The sequence below is a fragment of the Salvelinus alpinus genome, chromosome 11 (genome assembly GCF_045679555.1).
Source record: "Salvelinus alpinus chromosome 11, SLU_Salpinus.1, whole genome shotgun sequence".
Taxonomy (NCBI): domain Eukaryota; kingdom Metazoa; phylum Chordata; class Actinopteri; order Salmoniformes; family Salmonidae; genus Salvelinus; species Salvelinus alpinus.
The window spans coordinates 59,534,032-59,554,038 of record NC_092096.1 but is presented as its reverse complement, the minus strand read 5'-3'; the positions used below and the strand labels follow the sequence as shown (position 1 = coordinate 59,554,038).

At 44.2% G+C, this 20,007-nt stretch overlaps 1 pseudogene; it reads right to left on the bottom strand.

Annotated features, from left to right (window-relative positions):
* LOC139533348 (focadhesin-like) overlaps positions 1 to 18,200 on the bottom strand; it is a 32,088-nt pseudogene extending 13,888 nt beyond the window's left edge.
* Positions 18,201 to 20,007: the final 1,807 nt, after the last annotated feature.

The following is a 20,007-nucleotide window of genomic DNA, read 5'->3' as shown; positions in this document are numbered from 1 at the left end:
TTGTTATAGAACACAAACAGGATTTACAACTTGAACTTGTATAACTGCTTTTGTTTCATATCCTTCAATAATATATACAGTACCAGTCAAAAGTTTGGACACAAAATATATTTCAGATTTTATATTCTTCAAAGTAGCCACCCTTTGCCTTGATGACAGCTTTGAAGATTCTTGGCATTCTCTCAACCAGCTTCGTGAGGAATGCTTTTCCAACAGTCTTGAAGGAGTTCCCACATTTGCTAAGCACTTGTTGGCTGCTTTTTCTTCACTCTGCGGTCCAACTCATCCCAAACCATCTCAATTGGGTTGAGGTTGGGTGATTATGGAGGCCAGGTTCTCTGATGCAGCACTCCATCACTCTCCTTCTTGGCCAAATAGCCCAGATGGGATGGTGTATCACTGCAGAATGCTGGGATATCTATTGCTGGTTAAGTGCCTTGAATTATAAATAAATCACTGACAGTGTCACCAGCAAAGCACCCCCACACCATCACACCTCCTACTCCATGCTTCATGGTGGGAACTACACATGCGGACATCATCCATTCACCTACTCTGCGTCTCACAAAGACACGATGGTTGGAACCAAAAATCTCAAATCTGGACTCATCAGACCAAAGGATAGATTTCCACCGGTTTAATGTCCATTGATAATGTTTCTTGGCCCAAGCAAGTCTCTTCTCCTTATTGGTGTCCTTTAGTAGTGGTTTCTTTGCAGCAATTTGACCATGAAGGCCTTATTCACAATAGGCCATAATATGGACTCGGTCTTTTACCAAATAGGGCTATCTTCTGTATACCACCCCTACCTTGTCACAACACAACTGATTGGCTCAAATGCATTAAGAAGGAAAGAAATTCCACAAATGTACTTTTAACAAGGCACACCTGTTAACTGAAATGCATTCCAGGTGATGACCTCATGACGCTGATTGAAAGAATGCCAAGAGTGTGCAAAGCTGTCATCAAGGCAAAGGGTGGCTACTTTGAAGAATCTCAAATCTAAAAATGTTTAACACTTTTTTGGTTACCACATGATTCCATATGTGCTATTTCATAGTTTTGATGTCTTCAATATTATTCTACAATGTAGAACAATCCTGGAATGAGTAGGTCTGTCCGAACCATTGACTTGTACTATATATAAAAAATAATACAATCAGGACAAATGAGGTAATGCACACATGTCCAACATACAGCCGTACAGTAACGTGCAGGGCTGCTAAACAGCAGTCCCAAGGGTCAAATGACAGACAGAAACTGTGGCCAGATAGAATGTACACAACTCAAAAAAGCAATGAGCTATGCAAAACTGCCGGCGGCGAGTTACAAAAATGTTCTAACCTCTGAACTGAGACAGTGCGGGATTAACTCCTTGAGTCCTGCGGGACGTATGTGTAACCCTCACCCCTCCCTGTGCCCCCATTAACAGGGTTGTAACCTCTGACCCCTCCCCATGGATCGCAGGGCTCCTTCTTTTGAACCATTCATGATTTGGCCAATTAACATGGTCTTATGGACACCAAGGTGTGATGAAGAATACCCCTTACCACTTAGCACAAATTGGATGCATTGGATTGATAGTATTCTGCATTAGTCTCAGTGTGCCTACCATTCATCACTACTATACATGTTTTTATGTCATGTCTCCACCTAACTCTGTGGGCCCCTGGTTTGGGAGAATTTTTGTTAAATTGGTTTCATCCGCTAGTGAGGAAGCCATGGAGTAGATCACGTTTTTCCGAGCTCCTGCTGAAATTGCATTTATTTAATACTTTCTTTGCACTTTGACCCAAAAAGAACTAGGAAACACAGCCTTTGAATGACGTGCTTTACTTTGTTCAACTTGTATTTTTGTTTTAATGCGTAAATGGCACATAACCTGCAAAAGTTTAAGTTCAGCGGAGTCACTGGCAAAAGAGAAAACACTAGGCCCAAGACGAGGAACTCGAGTTCTTCAACAAGTGGGAGTAGCGGCTCCTCCCCTCGGCTCGGTGAAAAAATGAACACCGAGGATTTGAAGGCCGAGATTCTTGCTGCCCTCAGAGTGGACATTTAATCTATGCTCAAGTCGGAACTCAAGGAGGCACGCAGTGAGGACTTTAATTTTATTAAGTCGGAGTTACAAGCAGTCAAGAATGAACTCGCAAAGCATACAGCAATAGTTCGTACTGAACTGGATACAGTTAAGAAAACTGTCTCCGACATGAAACAAGGCTTGCCAACATGCTCGGACGACACGACTACGCTACATACCACGGTTAACTTCTCTGTGCTACGGATCCCTTTTACGGGATCACTTTCCTAAACAACCGCTAGAATTGCAGGGCGCCAAATGCATAAATATTACTAAAAATATTTATAATAATGCAATCACAAGTGAAAAATACCAAAACACAGCTTAGCTTGTTGTTAATCCACCTATCGTGTCAGATTTTGAAAATATACTTTACAGCGAAAGAAATCCAAGCCTTTGTGAGTGTAGCAATCAATGCTACAACAGCTAGCCCCAAATTAGCATGGTCACGAATGGTCACATAATGGTCACATTTGGGTTGCGCATTATGTTGAGAAAACTACAGCCTTGTTCCGTTCGACAAATTCCAAAAAGTATCCGTAATGGTCGTAGAAAAATGTCAAATGTTTTTTATAGTCAATCTTCAGGTTGTTTTTAACAAACATAATCGATAATATTTCAACCGGACCATAACCTATTCTTTAAGAGACAAAAGGAAAATGGGGAGCCCCTCTCTCGCGCGCAGGAACTATTCAGAGGACACCTGACCTCTTTTGAAACATTTTTCTAAATAAAAGCCTGAAACTATGTCTAAAGCCTGGTCACAGCCTGAGGAAGCCATTGGAAAAGGAATCTGGTTTATACCCCTTTAAATGGAGGATAGACGGTCCAGGAAACACAGAATTAAAAAATATATATATCACTTCCGGGTTATATTTTCTCAGGTTTTCGCCTGCAGAATAAGTATTGTTATACTCAAAGACAATATTTGACAGTTTTGGAAACTTTGGAGTGTTTTCTATCCTAATCTGTAAATTATATGCATATTCTACGATCTGGGCCAGAGAAAATGTCTGTTTACGTTGGGAACGTTTAAAAAATATATTAAAAAAATATGACCCCTAGCGTCAAGAGGTTAAGAAGCTCGAAACTGATGTGGCTAGCCTTAAGGAACAATGCATACATTTACATGGTTATATGTGAAGATCCAATATCAGGATCATGGGGGTAGCTGAGGACCCGGGCTCAAGTTCTACTTCATCAGTCTCAAAGTTATTGAAGGAAGCCCTCAAATTGGATAAAGACATCCTTGTAGACCGCTCACAGCCTGGCGGAAAATCTTGCGTCATTGTGGCTAAACTACACTGCTATCAAGATCGTATTGATGTTTTTAGTGGTGCCAAAGAATTTGGCCCACTTCGATGCAATGGAGCACCCATCTCTATTTCCCAGACTATGTCCCCAGCGTTGCTCGTGACCGTGCTGCTTGACCGTGCTGCTTTCAATGATGTCAAGAGTCTATATTCCTACAGTTGAACCTGAGATAGCTGCAGAATTAGAAGAACAATTCTCTGTAGAAGAGATTGTGTTGGCAATTAAATCTATGCAGTGTGGTAAATCCCCTGGACCCAACAGATTTCAGAGTGAATTCTTAAAACAATTCTCAGATCAACTCTCTCCCCTCTATTTGAAGAATCATTCTCCTCAAACTCTTTACCCTCAACAATGAGACAAGCGTGTATTTCACTTATTCTGAAAAAGGAAAAAAAAACGATTGAGTGTGGTTCATATAGGCCAATTTCTTTACTGAATTGCGATGTAAATATACTTCTAAAAAGATTGCCTGCCATTTTGAGTCAGTCCTTCCCTCCATTATCTCTACAGATCAAACTTGTTTCATTAAAAATCATCATTATTTTTTCAACATCAGACGTCTTTATAATATACTTTATAATCCCTCTTCATCTGACACTCCAGATATAGTGTTATTACTTGATGCTGTGAAGGCATTTGATCAGGTGGAATGGGATTATCCATTTTATACTCTCAAACAATTTTGATTCGGTCCCAATTTTATGTACTGGATCAAAGTCCTTTCCTCCTCCCCTATGGCTGCAGTGCACACAAATAACCTTTCATCCTATTTCCAGCTTCAACGTGGGACAAGACAGGGTTGTCCTCTATCCCCTCAGCTGTTGGCCATCGCAATTGAGCCTTTAGCCATACAATACGTAATAACACCACTATCAAAGGTATTCGAAGAGGGGGCTTAGAGCAGAAAGTTTCACTCTATGCGGATAACATGCTATTATATATGTCTGACCCTTTCACTTCCAGAGATCCAGGTTCTACTAAAGACAGTTGGTAAATATCCTGGTATAAGGTTAATCTACAAAAAAGGTAATTGATGCTTATTAACCCTTCTGCCATGCAAATTTATTTTTGTCATATTCTCTCCAGAATGACTCCACAGAAATGGAAATATTTGGGAATTTGGGTCACACACAATTGCAAAGATCTCTATAAAGCCAATTTCCCTCCCTTGGTACTCTGTCTGAAACAGGATATTGAATGTTGGGATTTACTTTCTATTTCGTAAGGTTTTATTCTTATTTCAATGCATTCCTTCCTTTCTGACAAAATCTTTTTTTTTTTATCTCCATAGACTCCATAAACTGATATCTGCTTTTATCTGGAACAAGAAAAACCCTGGATACGTAAGAACGTATTTCAGAGATCTCATACCCAGGGTGGTCTAGCACTTCTGAACTTTCAATATTCTTACTGATATTATTACTGGGCAGCTAATATATGAATCATTTTATATTGAATGACAGAAATCCCTGATGTTATAGGTCCAAAATTGTTGACCTTGGAGATCTCATCCTGTGGCCCCACCTCATTAGCTGCCTTACTCTGCTCAAACCTTGCATTAGCTGAGCCTGTTTCCAAATGCACAAAAAAATGACTGTGAAGCATTCTCCAAAAACCTGGAAACAGTTCAGGTGATTGTTTGGTCTCAGTGAATTTCTGCCCCATTATTAAAGAACCATACATTCTCTCCATCATTATTAGACCGGGCGTTTCATATCTGGTGTGGAAAAGGGATCTCCTCACTGAACGACTTGTGCATTGATATGGATTTTGCATCTTTTGAACAGTTAGTACAAAAGTTCAATATTCATAGATCCCATTTCTTTAGACACCTGTAATTGTGTCGTTTTGTATCTTCATACTCTAGCCACTTCCCATTACGCCCACCTACCTCCCTTCTAGATTCTATTTTTAAAGTGAACCCTTTAAAAATGGGCTCCTGAGTGGCGCAGTGGTCTAAGGCACTGCATCTCAGTGCAAGAGGTGTCACTACAGTCCCTGGTTTGAATCCAGGCTCTATCACATCCGGCCTCCGTGTCTGGGAGTCCCATAGGGCGGCATACAATTGGCCCAGTGTCGTCCAGGTTTGGCCAGGGTAGGCTGTCATTGTAAATAAAAATGTGTTCTTAACTGACTTGCCTAGTTAAATAAAGGTTACATTTTTTTTAAATCTAAGGGGGCATAAGTTTGATCTATACGTTATTAAACTTGTACAACCTGGATTCCCTGAACTCTCTTAAGAGCCAATGGGAAGAGGATTTAGGTGAACAACTTTCAGACGAAACGTGGCAGAGTATGCTTCAGAGAATACATTCTTCATCTATATGTCTAAGACATGCTGTATTTCAATTTAAAATAGTTCATTAGCTGCATTGGTCAAATGCCAAATGAATCCCACTTGTGACTGAGGCTCCTGCTACTTTATTACATGTTTTGGACAGATATCTGGATATCAATTTGAGACGTCTTCTAAGATACTGGAGAGACCTATAGAACCTTCTGGCTTTATTGCATTATTCAGAGGGGCACCACAGGAGGCCCGTCTAAACAGTTCTATGGGCAACCTCCCGGTATTTACTACTCTTCTAGCTAGACGTCTCCTACTATTCAAGTGGAAGGATCAGTTTCCTCCTACTTTTAACCATTGGATAAAGGAAGTTATGCAACATCTCAAGCTAGAGAAAATACGCTCCTCCGTTAGAGAATCTGCAATTACATTTTATAATATCTGGCAACCTTTCCTATCCTTTGTAGAAGACATGGACCCAGCTAATTTCACAACTCCATGAACCAACCCAAATTAGAATGTGGATCATTATTTTTACTCTTTTAACATTTTATTTTATAATATCTTTGTATTTTTTTAACTATTTGATTATATTACTCACTGTATATCATGCCTGCTTTAAGTCTGGTTTGGGGGTGGGGCTCTGTTAGAGCATGGGGGGTTTGGGTGGGTTTGATTTGGTAGGGGATCAGTGTGTGTTCTGCCCTCTACCTATTCTGTCTGTTATCTGTAGAATCATAAAAAATGCCAAATAAAAAAACCTCTGGTTTCATCCCAGAATGTTGGCATTAGAGGCTATGGACTTAAGTTTAGTGCTCTGTGAAAGATCTATTTTCAGTTAATTATATTTTTGGGGAATCCTCTTAAACGCACCAATGGAAGTGTGCCAGGGTACCAAATTCATAATATGAAGGCAGGAATGTTCGTGCCAGAGCAAAGAGGTTAAAAGCACTCTTCCGCTCCTTCTCTTCACCTTTCTTCCTTCCTTCCTCCGCTCCTTCTCTTCACCTTTCTTCCTTCCTTCCTCCATTCCTTCCTGCCTTTCTAATTTCCTTCCTTCAGGGGTAGAAGAAGGAAAAAAGGGGTCTGTCTCTGAGCCCTCGGCTCCATGAGAGCGCCGGCTCTGCCACTGCTACGCCTAAATTAGCATAACGTACTTATCGCTCCCAGTTCGCCTGGACCTTGCCCTGTTGCCTAGCAACCCAAACATCTGCATGGCTTATCGTGGGGGTGGGGTTGGAGGACAGTGAGAGGGGGGGGACATTTTCTCTCCTTTTAGAGGTAATGGCCACCTGTGTTCTCCAACACAATAATCAACCATCTGATCTTTCCTTCACTTGTATCACTGCAGTGCCTGAAGATGCTACTAGTTAGCATTGTAGTGACAAGACAGAGACTTGAATACAGGGACATGAATACTGTAGGTACTAGCCTAGCGCGTTTATGTTTCTGGCTTGTAAAATCTTGTGTTGGCAGCACCCTGGTTTCTGTACACTGCGGCAGCCACAGTGGAGATGGTGGTGTCGGGATTTAGCCTCAAAGTTACTGAGAGATATGGGGGTCAGAGGGTCAGGGGGTGTTCAACCTACGAGCCAATAGTGTAAAAAGAAATTAATCTGCCGATAAAAACTGTATATGGGGTAACAAAACACAGCATGCATGTACAAACACAAACACAGGCTATAATGACACAAACATGCTATACTGTACTCACACATGCACACGCACACACACACACACACACACGCACGCACGCACGCACGCACGCACGCACGCACGCACGCACGCACGCACGCACGCACGCACACACACACACACACACACACACACACACACACACACACACACACACACACACACACACACACACACACACATTGCTACAAGGCAATGTTAACTAGCAGAACTACAGGCATCAATAACCTACTGGCTTCCGTTAACTAGCAGAACTACAGGCATCAATAACCTACTGGCCCCTGTTAACTATCAAAACTACAGGCATCAATAATCTACTGGCCTCCATTAACTAGCAGAACTACAGGCATCAATAACCTACTGGCCTCCATTAACTAGCAGAACTACAGGCATCAATAATCTACTGGCCTCCATTAACTAGCAGAACTACAGGCATCAATAACCTACTGGCCTCCGTTAACTAGCAGAACTACAGGCATCAATAACCTACTGGCCCCCGTTAACTAGCAGAACTACAGGCATCAATAACCTACTGGCCCCTGTTAACTAGCAGAACTACAGGCATCAATAACCTACTGGCCCCTGTTAACTAGCAGAACTACAGGCATCAATAACCTACTGGCCTCCGTTAACTAGCAGAACTACAGTTATCAATAACCTACTTCTCCCCACCTAACTAGCAGAACTACAGGCGCTCAGGGAGCAATTATAGAATCAAAGGCTTGCACTAAGCTGTTCCAAAACAATTTGCTATGGTGTACCGTTCTGTACACGACAAGGCCGGCAAATTATCCAAAAGGGGAAAAAATCTTGTTTCTCATTGTTTGTATGTGTAATATTTCTGTGTGCCATAGAGTTGAACTTGTTTTTTTTGTTGAACAGTCAAATTCAATAACTGTGGTTCCAGTATGCAGTTTCCAGTAGCTGCCTGTGCAGGGTCTGCCTGGGGGGGCCTGACTCAGAGCTGCAGGGGATAAAGATACACTATATATGCAAAAGTATGTGGACACCCCTTCAAATTAGAGGATTCGGATATTTCAGCCACACCTGTTGCTGACAGGTGTATCAAATCGATCACACAGCCATGCAATCTCAATAGACAAACATTGTCAATAGAATGGCCTTCCTGAAGAGCTCAGTGACTTTCAACGTGGCACTGTGTGACGACCCTCCCACTCGGTCTGCCGAATTCTTTCTCTTTGCTCTTGTTTTCCTTAATAGGATGTCGGTGGGCGAAGCCGGGAGGGTCGTCAGCGAAATGAGACACACCTGGATTTGGGTGTGTCCCGGGGATAAATACATCTTTCCCCCCCATAGACTGAGGAGACTCTCTCAATGCAGACATACTGTTGTTTTTGGTTGTGGCATTTTTGGGCTTCTTTGTATTCATTTGTTTTGGCACCTCTCAACACCCCTCATTATCCCCATCGATGCACGCATCCACTTACTTACACTACTGACTACACACACACCATTGTTACTTGGATATAGTTTACTTTATTCAATAAATATGTTTGTTATTTCTTTATTTCCGCGTTGTCTCCCTCTTTGTTAACACACTGTCATAGGATGCCACCTATCCAACAAGTCAAAGCAAATTTTTGCCTCGCTAGATCTGCCCCGGTCAACTGTAGTGCTGTTACTGTGAAGTGGAAACTTCTAGGAGCAACAACGGCTCCGGCGCGAAGTGGTAGGCCACACAAGCTCACAGAACGGGACCACTGAGTGCTGAAGCGTGTAGCGCATAAAACTGCCTCTGGAAGCAACGTCAGCACAATAACTGCTCGTCAGGAGCTTCATGAAATGGGTTTCGATGGCCAAGGAGCCGCACAAAACCCTAAGATCACCATGCACAATGCCAAGTGTTGAGTGGTGTCAAGCTCGCCGCCATTGGACTCTGGAGCAGTGTAAACGCGTTCTCTGGAAATGATGCATCACGCTTCATCATCTGGCAGTCTGACGGACGAATCTGGGTTTGGCGGATGCCAGGAGAATGCTTCCTGCCCCAATTCAGAGTGCCAACTGTAAAGTTTGGTGGAGGAGGAATAATGGTCTGGGTCTGTTTTTCATGGTTTGGTCTAGGCCCCTTAGTTCCAGGGAAGGGAAATCTTAACACTACAGCATACTATTCTTGACTATTCTGTTCTTCCAACTTTGTGGCAACAGTTTGGGGAAGGCCCTTTCCTGTTTCAGCAGGACAATGCCCCCGTGCACAAAGCGATGTCCATACAGAAGTGGTTTGTCGAGATCGGTGTGAAGAACTTGAGTGGCCTGCACAGAGCCCGGACCTCAACCCCATCGAACACCTTTGGGATGAATTGGAACGCCGACTGAGAGCCAGGCCTAATCGCCCAACATCAGTGCCCGACCTCACTAATGCGCTTGTGGCTGAATGGAAGTAAGTCCCCACAGCAATGTTCCAACATCTAGTGGAAAGCCTTCCCAGAAGAGTGGAGGTTGTTATATTAGCAAAGGGGCAATGGTGGAAAAAGAACTCAATTGTCATACTTGAGTAAAAGTAAAGATACCTTAATAGAAAATGACTCAAGTAAAAGTGAGTCACCCAGTAAAATACTACTTGAGTAAAAGTCTAAAATAATTTGTTTTTAAATATACTTAAGTATCAAAAGAAAAAGTATAAATCATTTCAAATTCCTTATATTAGATTTGGGTATGTCATTTTAGGCATTTAAAAAAAAAAAGGGTCCGATCAAGCAAACCAGATGGCACATTTATTTTAGATGTTTTTAAATGTATAGATAGCCAACGGTACACGCCAACACTCAGACATCATTTACAAACTAAGCATGTGTGTTTATTGAGTCCGCCAGATCAGAGGCAGTAGGGATGACCAGGGATGTTCTCTGTTTAGTGAGTCCACCAGATCAGAGGCAGTAGGGAGGACCAGGGATGTTCTCTGTTTAGTGAGTCCACCAGATCAGAGGCAGTAGGGATGACCAGGGATGTTCTCTGGTTAGTGAGTCCTCCAGATCAGAGGCAGTAGGGATGACCAGGGATGTTCTGTTGATAAGTGCCTGAATTGCACCATTTTCCTGTCAAAATGTAACATGTACTTTTGGGTGTCATGTAAAGTACAGATACCCAAAATAACAACTTAAGTATTTTTACTTAAGAGAGAGAGGTGAGTGAAAGAGAAAGTGAGAGAGGAGTGAGAGAGAGAGAGGTGAGGGAAAGAGAGAGAGAGAGGTGAGTGAAAGAGAGAGAGAGAGAGCTGAGTGAAATACGGAGAGAGATGAGTGAAAGACAGAGTGAGAGGTGAATGAAAGACAGAGAGAGAGAAAGATGAGTGAAAGACAGAGAGAGAGAGAGGTGAGTGAGAGAGAGAGAGAGAGAGAGAGAGAGAGAGAGAGAGAGAGAGAGAGAGAGAGAGAGAGAGAGAGAGAGAGAGAGAGAGAGAGAGAGAGAGAGAGAGAGAGAGAGAGAGAGAGAGAGAGAGAGAGAGAGAGAGAGAGAGAGAGAGAGGTGTGTGATAGAAGTAATTGTAGATAAGAGACAGGGACAAAGCGAGGTAACAGTGTGTGTAAGGAGAGGAGGCTGAGAGAGTGATATAGCGTTGGGTCATTACCCAGTGTGAGAAGCCAAACCCACTATCATCTCCTCTACCGGGAACTCCTAGAGACACACACAGAGTCAGACACACACACACACATGTAGGCACACACACAGAGTCAGACACACACACATGCAGGCACACACACATAGTCAGACACACACACACACACACACACACACACACACACACACACACACACACACACACACACACACACACACACACACACACACACACACACACACACACACACACACACACACACACACACACACACACACACACACACACACATAGAGGCGAACACACATATACACACACACTTTAGAGGAAGTGGGACTACAAACAGATCCTCAAGGGGTCTTGACAACGCAGGGATCGTAAGCACACTGAGCTCAAAAGATTCCATCTCAGTCTCTGACAACAAGAGGAATCTTTGGAGCTGTGTGCGCTCCCCATCCAATGCTTTGAAGAGATTAGGATCACACAGTGAGTCGGATCTGGATACCCTGGCAGGGCAATGTAGACAGAACCTTAACAAAACTTCCACAGCTGCAGGCAGAAAAACAAGCTAAAGAGCTGCTGTGCTTTGTGTCTGTCTCTGCGGAAATTGTTTGCTGGGGGTTCTTCATTCTTTTATACTGAGAGTCAGCAATATGGCATGACCATAAACAGTGGTGCAACATCGAAAAGCAAAAGGCTGATCTCATTAGAACTCACACAAACTGTTTTCTGATCAGTGCATATGAAGAAGAGGAGGTGGGTTAAGACTAGTGAGATGCAGCCCTGGTCTACTTCGTCTTGTGTGACTGCCACGCCTCTGTACGGGCTGGGAGAAGCTGGTGCAGTAGTTGGAGTAGCGGTCTGCAGTCCCTGCTAAACTGACAGGCACACAGCAGCTGAAGGGCCAGATGGGACCACTGAGTACTCCAGCCTTCCCCCAGGGAACCCTCCAGGGCCGGGCTCAGGGCCTCCACGAAAAGCCCCGCAGCTCCAACACCGCCTTCACACAGTCCACCTAGAGATAGACATAACACAGGTCGCGTCAATGGTTCCATCATACCTGCTATATGTTTTGTCTTTCACCTATTGTGTCGTGTACTGTGTTGTGCCGTGCTACATTATGTTCACAGGTCCATGTCTACACAGTGTGTTGCCTCAAAATAATAAAAAGGGAAATCAATCTTGTCTCACCTGCATGTAAGGTACCAGCTTGTAGAGAAAGCAAACCATTCTATGGCGTACCACAGGGCTCTGTCCCGGGTCCTCTTCCTTTTCCTGGTCTTCTTTCTTTTCTTGGTTCTGGTTCTGGGTGTGGTCCCCTTGCTGGAGGGTCCCCGAGGAGGCTGTGTGTGAGCAGGGCGTACTCAGGCAGCCGCTGGAGCTCACAGTACAGGTAGAGCAGGAAGGGAGCCAATATGGTCACGTGCGCAGGCTCACCCCTACATGCACACACACACACACGTGCAAGTGTTATATGCACGCACACACACACACACACACACACACACACACACACACACACACACACACACACACACACACACACACACACACACACACACACACACACACACACACACACACACACACACACACACACACACACACAAACTGACAGGAGAATTCAATGTTAATCACACACCTGCACATCCATGTCATAAAATGTAACTTTAAAGCATATTTCAAGTAGATAATATCATGCCTCCAAGAAAAACAAACATCACACAGGTTAGCCAGCTGACAGTCATGAGTTATGGAGGACGCTCCAGCTGTACAACCAGATTACTTTGAAATGTTAGAAGGGAGAGCAGTTTGGCCTCTCTTCTAGTTGGTTCCTGTGGAGGTTTTATCGGCCACTCAAGGCCCCTGGCCCAGGTCTGGCCAAGGCCGGAAACCCTTTAGCTAACCTGTCAGCGGCCCACTGGATGAAGTCATCAATCTCCAGCAGCAGAACGGGCCAGCAGTCGGGCCAGTTTTCCAGCACGGTGGTGTGTGGATGGGGGCTGCTCCTGTAACACATTCATTTGTTAGTTTGGCTATGCTTTGGGTTACCAGCAGGTACGCAATCTCCATGGATATGTGAAGACGAGTTACGTTTGCTCGCATGCTGTAAATAACCAGTATAACCAGTATAACCATAATAACCATATTCCCTATATATTGCACTACTTTTGACTACAGCACTATGGGCCCTGTTCATAAGTAGTGCACTAAATCAGGAACAGGGTGACATTTGGGACTGTCTCAGTGTATTATCAGCCCACATGTCTGGGCTTAGACATTTTTAAACAATAACTCATAATCAGTTATCTGTCCTGTTTCATCTCATTGAGGACAATGCAACACGGTCAGGATTTCAGGTTTCACATCCATGGGAAAAGTGCTGGTCTGCTGGCGTTTAGCTTGAAAGCTAATGTGACACATATGCTTTGATAAATAAAAACATACACGTGGAAACAGGAAGAACCATCATCCATTGCATCCAACGAAGACATATGGATAAATGGTTTCATGTGTTCTGTTCTTCTTTAGTTATATCATTATATTACAGCACAGTGGGTAATACTGTAGATATTATGGTCACTTGTTGGGCTCCTAATCTTTCCCTGGGTGGTTGTGTGTGTGTGTGTGTGTGTGTGTGTGTGTGTGTGTGTGTGTGTGTGTGTGTGTGTGTGTGTGTGTGTGTGTGTGTGTGTGTGTGTGTGTGTGTGTGTGTGTGTGTGTGTGTGTGTGTGTGTGTGTGTGTGTGTGTGTGTGTGTGTGTGTGTGTGTGTGTGTGTGTGTGTGTGTGTGTGTGTGTGTGTGCGTTCATGCCTGTGTGTGTGAAAGAAAATGCTGGAATATGACGTGCTAGCAGACGCCTGGCCTTGAAGACATGTGTGTGACTGACAGGCTTCTGGGCTTCATCGGCTAAGAGTTTGTCAGACAGATGTTCTTCTGAATAACTTATTTTGAGGCCTAAGGTAGGCTATCACTTTTTGTTCTTTAAACAGTAAGCTAGGAGTTTTTTGTCATGCTGATTAGCCTTAAAAACATGCATAACCAAAGTCTTTAACGTTTCTTCTTTCTACAAATCTATGTGTAACTTGATTTGTCCAAAATGTACAGAAATTCCTCCGGGGCATTGGATCCACTTCTGACCACCAAGCTTCAGAACTTTGAATGTATGTAGGTGCTAAGCCTCAAGCACAGGTTAATGGAGTTTAGGTTTTACAAGAAACCGGTTAACATAGGAAGCCTTTCTAACCAACAAAGTTCCTGTCAACGCCTACAAATGGCCTGGCTATCATTGTAACAGGATCTTGCCTTGTCTGCTGTGAGACTGGACGGCAAAACAAAGAGGCAAAAATACATTACCAGGAAGAGCGCCAAAGCCAAATAACCCTCTTCTGAGGCTAATGCTTGCCCTCGCCCCTCACCCCCGTCTTCCCCCTACCTCTCCCTGCCACCTGGGGTTTGGGGAAGGGCTGGCGTCAGACAGACTGTACCCGGGCTAAGATCTGGCCACGGGCCCACTGGCAAACAGAGGGCCTGTGGTGTTTCCAGTCACAACAATCCACAATGATGTTCAATTAGGTCAGAAGAGAAGCTCCCGGGGATAAAAAAGAATGTCTAGTGGTTGAAGAAAAGTGGATAAACTCCAAACCCCTGGTGGAGCTGAAGACCCCAAAGAACCTTTCATGAAAAGTGATTCATGGATTACAATAACAAGGAATCCCACTCTTTAGAATCATAAATCTGAATGTCAAGAGAGATTGGATATGACCTTTGAACCAACCAAAGGTTGAGGTTAAATCAACACACTTGAAGAGTGGCAAGGAGAACCTGCCTGCAGACAGACAGGCATGATCTTGACCACTGCCCCACCTCAATCATTGCACGCATCACTGAGTGCTCCCGAAACACCGGGGGAAGGAAGTCTGTCTCTCGCTCTGTTAACTGAGAGCGTGACTTACCAGCTTGCCTGCCACAGACTCTTAGGGACAAAGCGTCCCCCTTCCCTTTACCTCCCCCCTCCCTCCGCGTCCCATAGCTTAATCTGTCTGACCATCTCTCTATCCCTGTCCTCAGGTTCCCTGTGGCTTGTCTCGGCCTCCAGTTCAATGCGGCTCATCCATCAGACCTTCTTCTTTCTCTCTAGACAGGCCAGACAGACCCACCATTACCTGCTTTCACAGCCAGACAATGGAGGGAGCGAAACTGACAAGACTGACCTTGCCGTTGTTGAACTGCAAGTTCACTGGCAGTGGCAGAATAGAGAGCGCTGGGTTGGAGGGTAGCGGGGCGTTAAAGGGACTGTTTGCTCCAAAACCAAAGTTTGTCAGATGTTTTCAGATATCAAAGTGATCTAATGTCGAGATGAGTCCCCATCTGATGGCAATGGTGGTGTAGAAAGTCTGTATGAGTTATATAGCTTAAATCCTAATGAATCGAAAATGTAAGTACTGAATAGAATTAGGAAGATAGTGCTTATCTTCTCCATTCATTTGGGATTGAGGCATACAGCTGGATCTAGCCTGATGGCGTGCAACATGAACACATCTCCACATTAGACCAGTTATGAGGTCAGAATACCTCTGACAAAAAAAAACTGTCCCTTTAACTGTCCCATTAACTTTGGACTGTACGTTTAAGAACACACCTGTCTGGCAATGCGTGCAGGTTACACTGACTCCCAGATGAACCCAGAACACACAAAAGGAGGTGGGGGTTGGGGTGAGGGAGACCCGACAGCTTTAGTGCCACAACAAGTCTGAATCGGAAATCGGTCAGATGCACGGGAGAAGCCTGTCTGGTTGCAAGGGACCAAGGAGGTTAATGGGACAGATAGACATACCCAGGACGTAATCCTGGGAGAATGCGGCCCACCTGAACCTCCCTATCCCCCTCCTCCTGGTCCCGCTGGGTAGTTAAGTGGCTTAGTGTCTCTGTGGCAGATTGCACGGGGGCAGCGGCGGGCAGACAGTCAACAATGGGCACCTAGTGGGTATCCTTCATAAATCCTGCAGCATTTAAACCGGCCTGGCATTTAAACCAGGCTGGTCCACCAATGACGGGCCTGCGGCGCCACCCTGGTGCCCCCGGCATATTCATCTTCTCACCAGGGAATGACAGGGAGCGAGACGGAGAGGAGATGTAAAGAAGGGAAAGGAGGGAAAGGAGGAATATAGAGAAAGGGAGGGATGGAAAGAAAGACAAGGGGATGCTGTGAGAAAACAAAAGGGAGGGAGGGAGAAATAAATAAATAAAAGGATAGGCCTAACTCGGTGTATTTCTCCGCCACTCTGTAACTGATTACAGAGGCCCCGGGATCTTGGCAAAGGTGCATATCAAAGACCTGGGGACGGAAAGGAGGGTTCTCTCTGCAAACTCTGAGAAAAGCATCCATTTGTGTTCTGGGTATAGCTAAGAGATTTTTATTTCATCATGCCTAGTATTGACGGGCCTCCAGATTCCTCTACCCCTGGTGGTTCATATCCATTCATTCTCAAAACCGGAATCACCATATCTGTCTTGGAGAGTTGTATGCTGGTTAGATGGCTCAAGGTGCACACCTACTTACTCTATGGCTGTATGTATCAAGCGTCTATATTTAATATTATTACATGGACAGGGGGGACCTGATCCTAGATCAGCAGTCCTACTCTGAGACATCTTGATACATACGGCCCCAGATCACTAGTGTAGGAGTAGATGCTGGCCTTTTGTACCCCCATGACGCAATTCGACCCTACCCCCAATTCATGCTCCTTATTCCTGACACCTATGGTGACGCCTGAGGGGGTCATGATTCATGGTCCATTGCTCCACTATGAAATTAAATCAGAGCTGGGCCTTAACAGCCCATCAGAGTAGGTTGATGTTACCCAAATTAGATATGAATCCCTATCAACAGGACGGCTCGGCCAGAGAACAATCCTATGGATGGGGTTGGTATGCTAACTTACTAGCATCGCTCCGAAGGGAAATAATTCTATACTTCCCAAAGGAAACCCTGTTCCCTATAATGACTACTGTTGACCAGCCTTGGTTAAATAAAGGTTAAAAATTACATAGTGGACTTAAAATTCAAATATACTGTATAGTATCATATATATTCTAAGATTCTCCTTTCAAATAATATTTCTTCTTACTAAAGTTGTGTGGCATTTTCACAGGGAATGACCAAGACTGGATGATGATACTGTATAATAGTGTAAAGACAAGTGTATTGAACTGACCTGATGGAGTAGGGACAAGTGTATTGAACTGACCTGATGGAGTAGGGACAAGTGAAGTGGACTGATCTGATGGAGTAGGGACAGGTAAAGTGGACTGACCTGATGGAGTAGGGACATGTGTAGTGGATTGACCTGATGGAGAAGGGACAAGTGAAGTGGACTGACCTGATGGAGTAGGGACAGGTGAAGTGGACTGATCTGATTGAGTAGGGACAAGTGAAGTGGACTGACCTGATGGAGTAGGGACAAGTGAAGTGGACTGACCTGATGGAGTAGGGACAAGTGAAGTGGACTGACCTGATGGAGTAGGGACAAGTGAAGTGGACTGACCTGATGGAGTAGGGACAAGTGAAGTGGACTGACCTGATGGAGTAGGGACAAGTGAAGTGGACTGACCTGATGGAGTAGGGACAAGTGAAGTGGACTGACCTGATGGAGTAGGAACAGGTGAAGTGGACTGACCTGATGGAGTAGGGACAAGTGAAGTGGATTGACCTGATGGAGTAGGGACAAGTGGAGTGGACTGACCTGGTGGAGTAGGGATAGGTGAAGTGGACTGACCTGATGGAGCAGGGACAAGTAAAGTGGACTGACCTGATGGAGTAGGGACAAGTAAAGTGGACTGACCTGATGGAGTAGGGACAAGTAAAGTGGACTGACCTGATGGAGTAGGGACAAGTAAAGTGGACTGACCTGATGGAGTAGGGACAAGTAAAGTGGACTGACCTGATGGAGTAGGGACAAGTAAAGTGGACTGACCTGATGGAGTAGGGACAAGTAAAGTGGACTGACCTGATGGAGTAGGGACAAGTAAAGTGGACTGACCTGATGGAGTAGGGACAAGTGAAAGCTTGCTCCTTTGTCTCTCTGGTCCACTTGCGTCTGGAGAAACCTTCCTATCACTTTTATCAACCCCTGCACATTTCTGTCCACAATAAACAGAAGAAAAAAAGAATAAGGTCAGGGATATAACTACCTCTAACCTATACCAGTGGTTCCCATGTAGTACCCAGAGGTACTTGGACCCATGTACTTGGCCTATCCACAGGGGGTACTTGAGAAGACTCATGAGACAGTAGGCCTACTAGTAAAATGCACATGAGGGGGTACTTCAGGGGTACTCCGGGCAGAGATAAATTCAGTTAGTGAACAGTAACTGAAAAAGGTTGGGAACCACTTACTTACAGTATACTGTGTCGAGGACCTTCATGATATTGATGAGTGCACATGGGGAAGAAACAGCTCCAATCTTCATTTTGAAAAGCATTTAAACACTGGCCCACAGAGCACTATACAAACACTGCATCTCTGTTATGTTTTAATTTGACCCCAAAATATACTATTTTACATTGAGGACTGACAGTCCGAGTCAGTATGACAAACACCCAGACACATCCCTCTTCATCTGGGATATTAAATACCAACCAGTCCCTCTCAGTCTCAACGCACGCTTCATGGCTGACTCAGTAATAGAAGAACACTGTACATTTACACAATGATGTTAGACGGCGCATGCCATAATATCCGAGGCGGGAAAGGTCACAAGCTGATTGACGTTCCATTTCCTGCTGTGAAGGCCATTACCTAAGCAAGATCAATAGTCAGCAGCAGCAGCCTGGGGAGTAGCAAGGACAGAGTGTCCCTTCCTCAGTGAAATGACTGTCATCACCTTGTTTACAGCCAGAATGCCCATGGTGTGTCCGAACAATGTAAAGAGAACAGGGCAAGGTGCCCAGACTCAAATAAATTACCATCGTTAAAAGTGTTGACATGGTGACAGACCTTAATGAAAGTGGTGTAAAAAAGAATACAAATAAAATAAACAACAACATACGCATCAGTGTCATACAGTGAATCATAGTAACCATAGTGATGATTCTACACGTGGAGTGCACTGTATTTTCTTTTCTTCCTATAGCAAATAATATAACATGATTTATATGATTGAGTGATGTCTCAATAAGGCTTATAGGAGAGCTAGGTTGAGTTTCAAAATGACTTTTAGTTTAACGTGATCAGCTGCTCTACAGTATGACATGACAATGCTGTGTAGCAGGATGTCCTTATCAGTGTTGAACCACAGAGAGATAGAGGGACATGTCTGACAGTATGGATAAGATCTGTTAAGACCTCTACAGGGTGGGGCAGGGAGGCTGTCGTAGCAGGAGAACAACATTTTAATAATTTAATAATTATGTGTTTTGACTGTGTGTGTGTGTGTGTGTGTATGTGTGTGTGTGTGTGTGTGTGTGTGTGTGTGTGTGTGTGTGTGTGTGTGTGTGTGTGTGTGTGTGTGTGTGTGTGTGTGTGTGTGTGTGTGTGTGTGTGTGTGTGTGTGTGTGTGTGTGTGTGTGTGTGTGTGTGTGTGTAGTACCTGGTGGAGAGCACCACGGCATCACAGGGCTTCTGGCCATGCCTGCTTGTAAGGGAGGGAGGGAGAGAGAAAGATTAGGCCTAGAAGATAAATAATCCTGTTTTTGTGCTTTCAAATAACTTAAAACTCAAATAGAATGGAGCTCTCCTGTTGGAAACAAAAGTACACAACAAAACAAAGATTATTGATTATTGTCTGGAAAACCAAACTTTCTGGCCATGTTTCAAAGATATATTTTACACTACATTTTTACTCCTAGCTCCCAGTGGACTGACATGACAACCTATGAAATAGTAGCGATGGCCAAACTCTAGCCATCTGCTGTGTCATATACAACTTACCTAATGCATTGTGTATCTACAATGAAGAACAGCCCCCTAGCAGGTACTGTACCTGCATCCATTTGAAAGATGACCCCTGCAGTGTAAACTAAAGCTCTGACAGGTGACACTGGCCTACAGC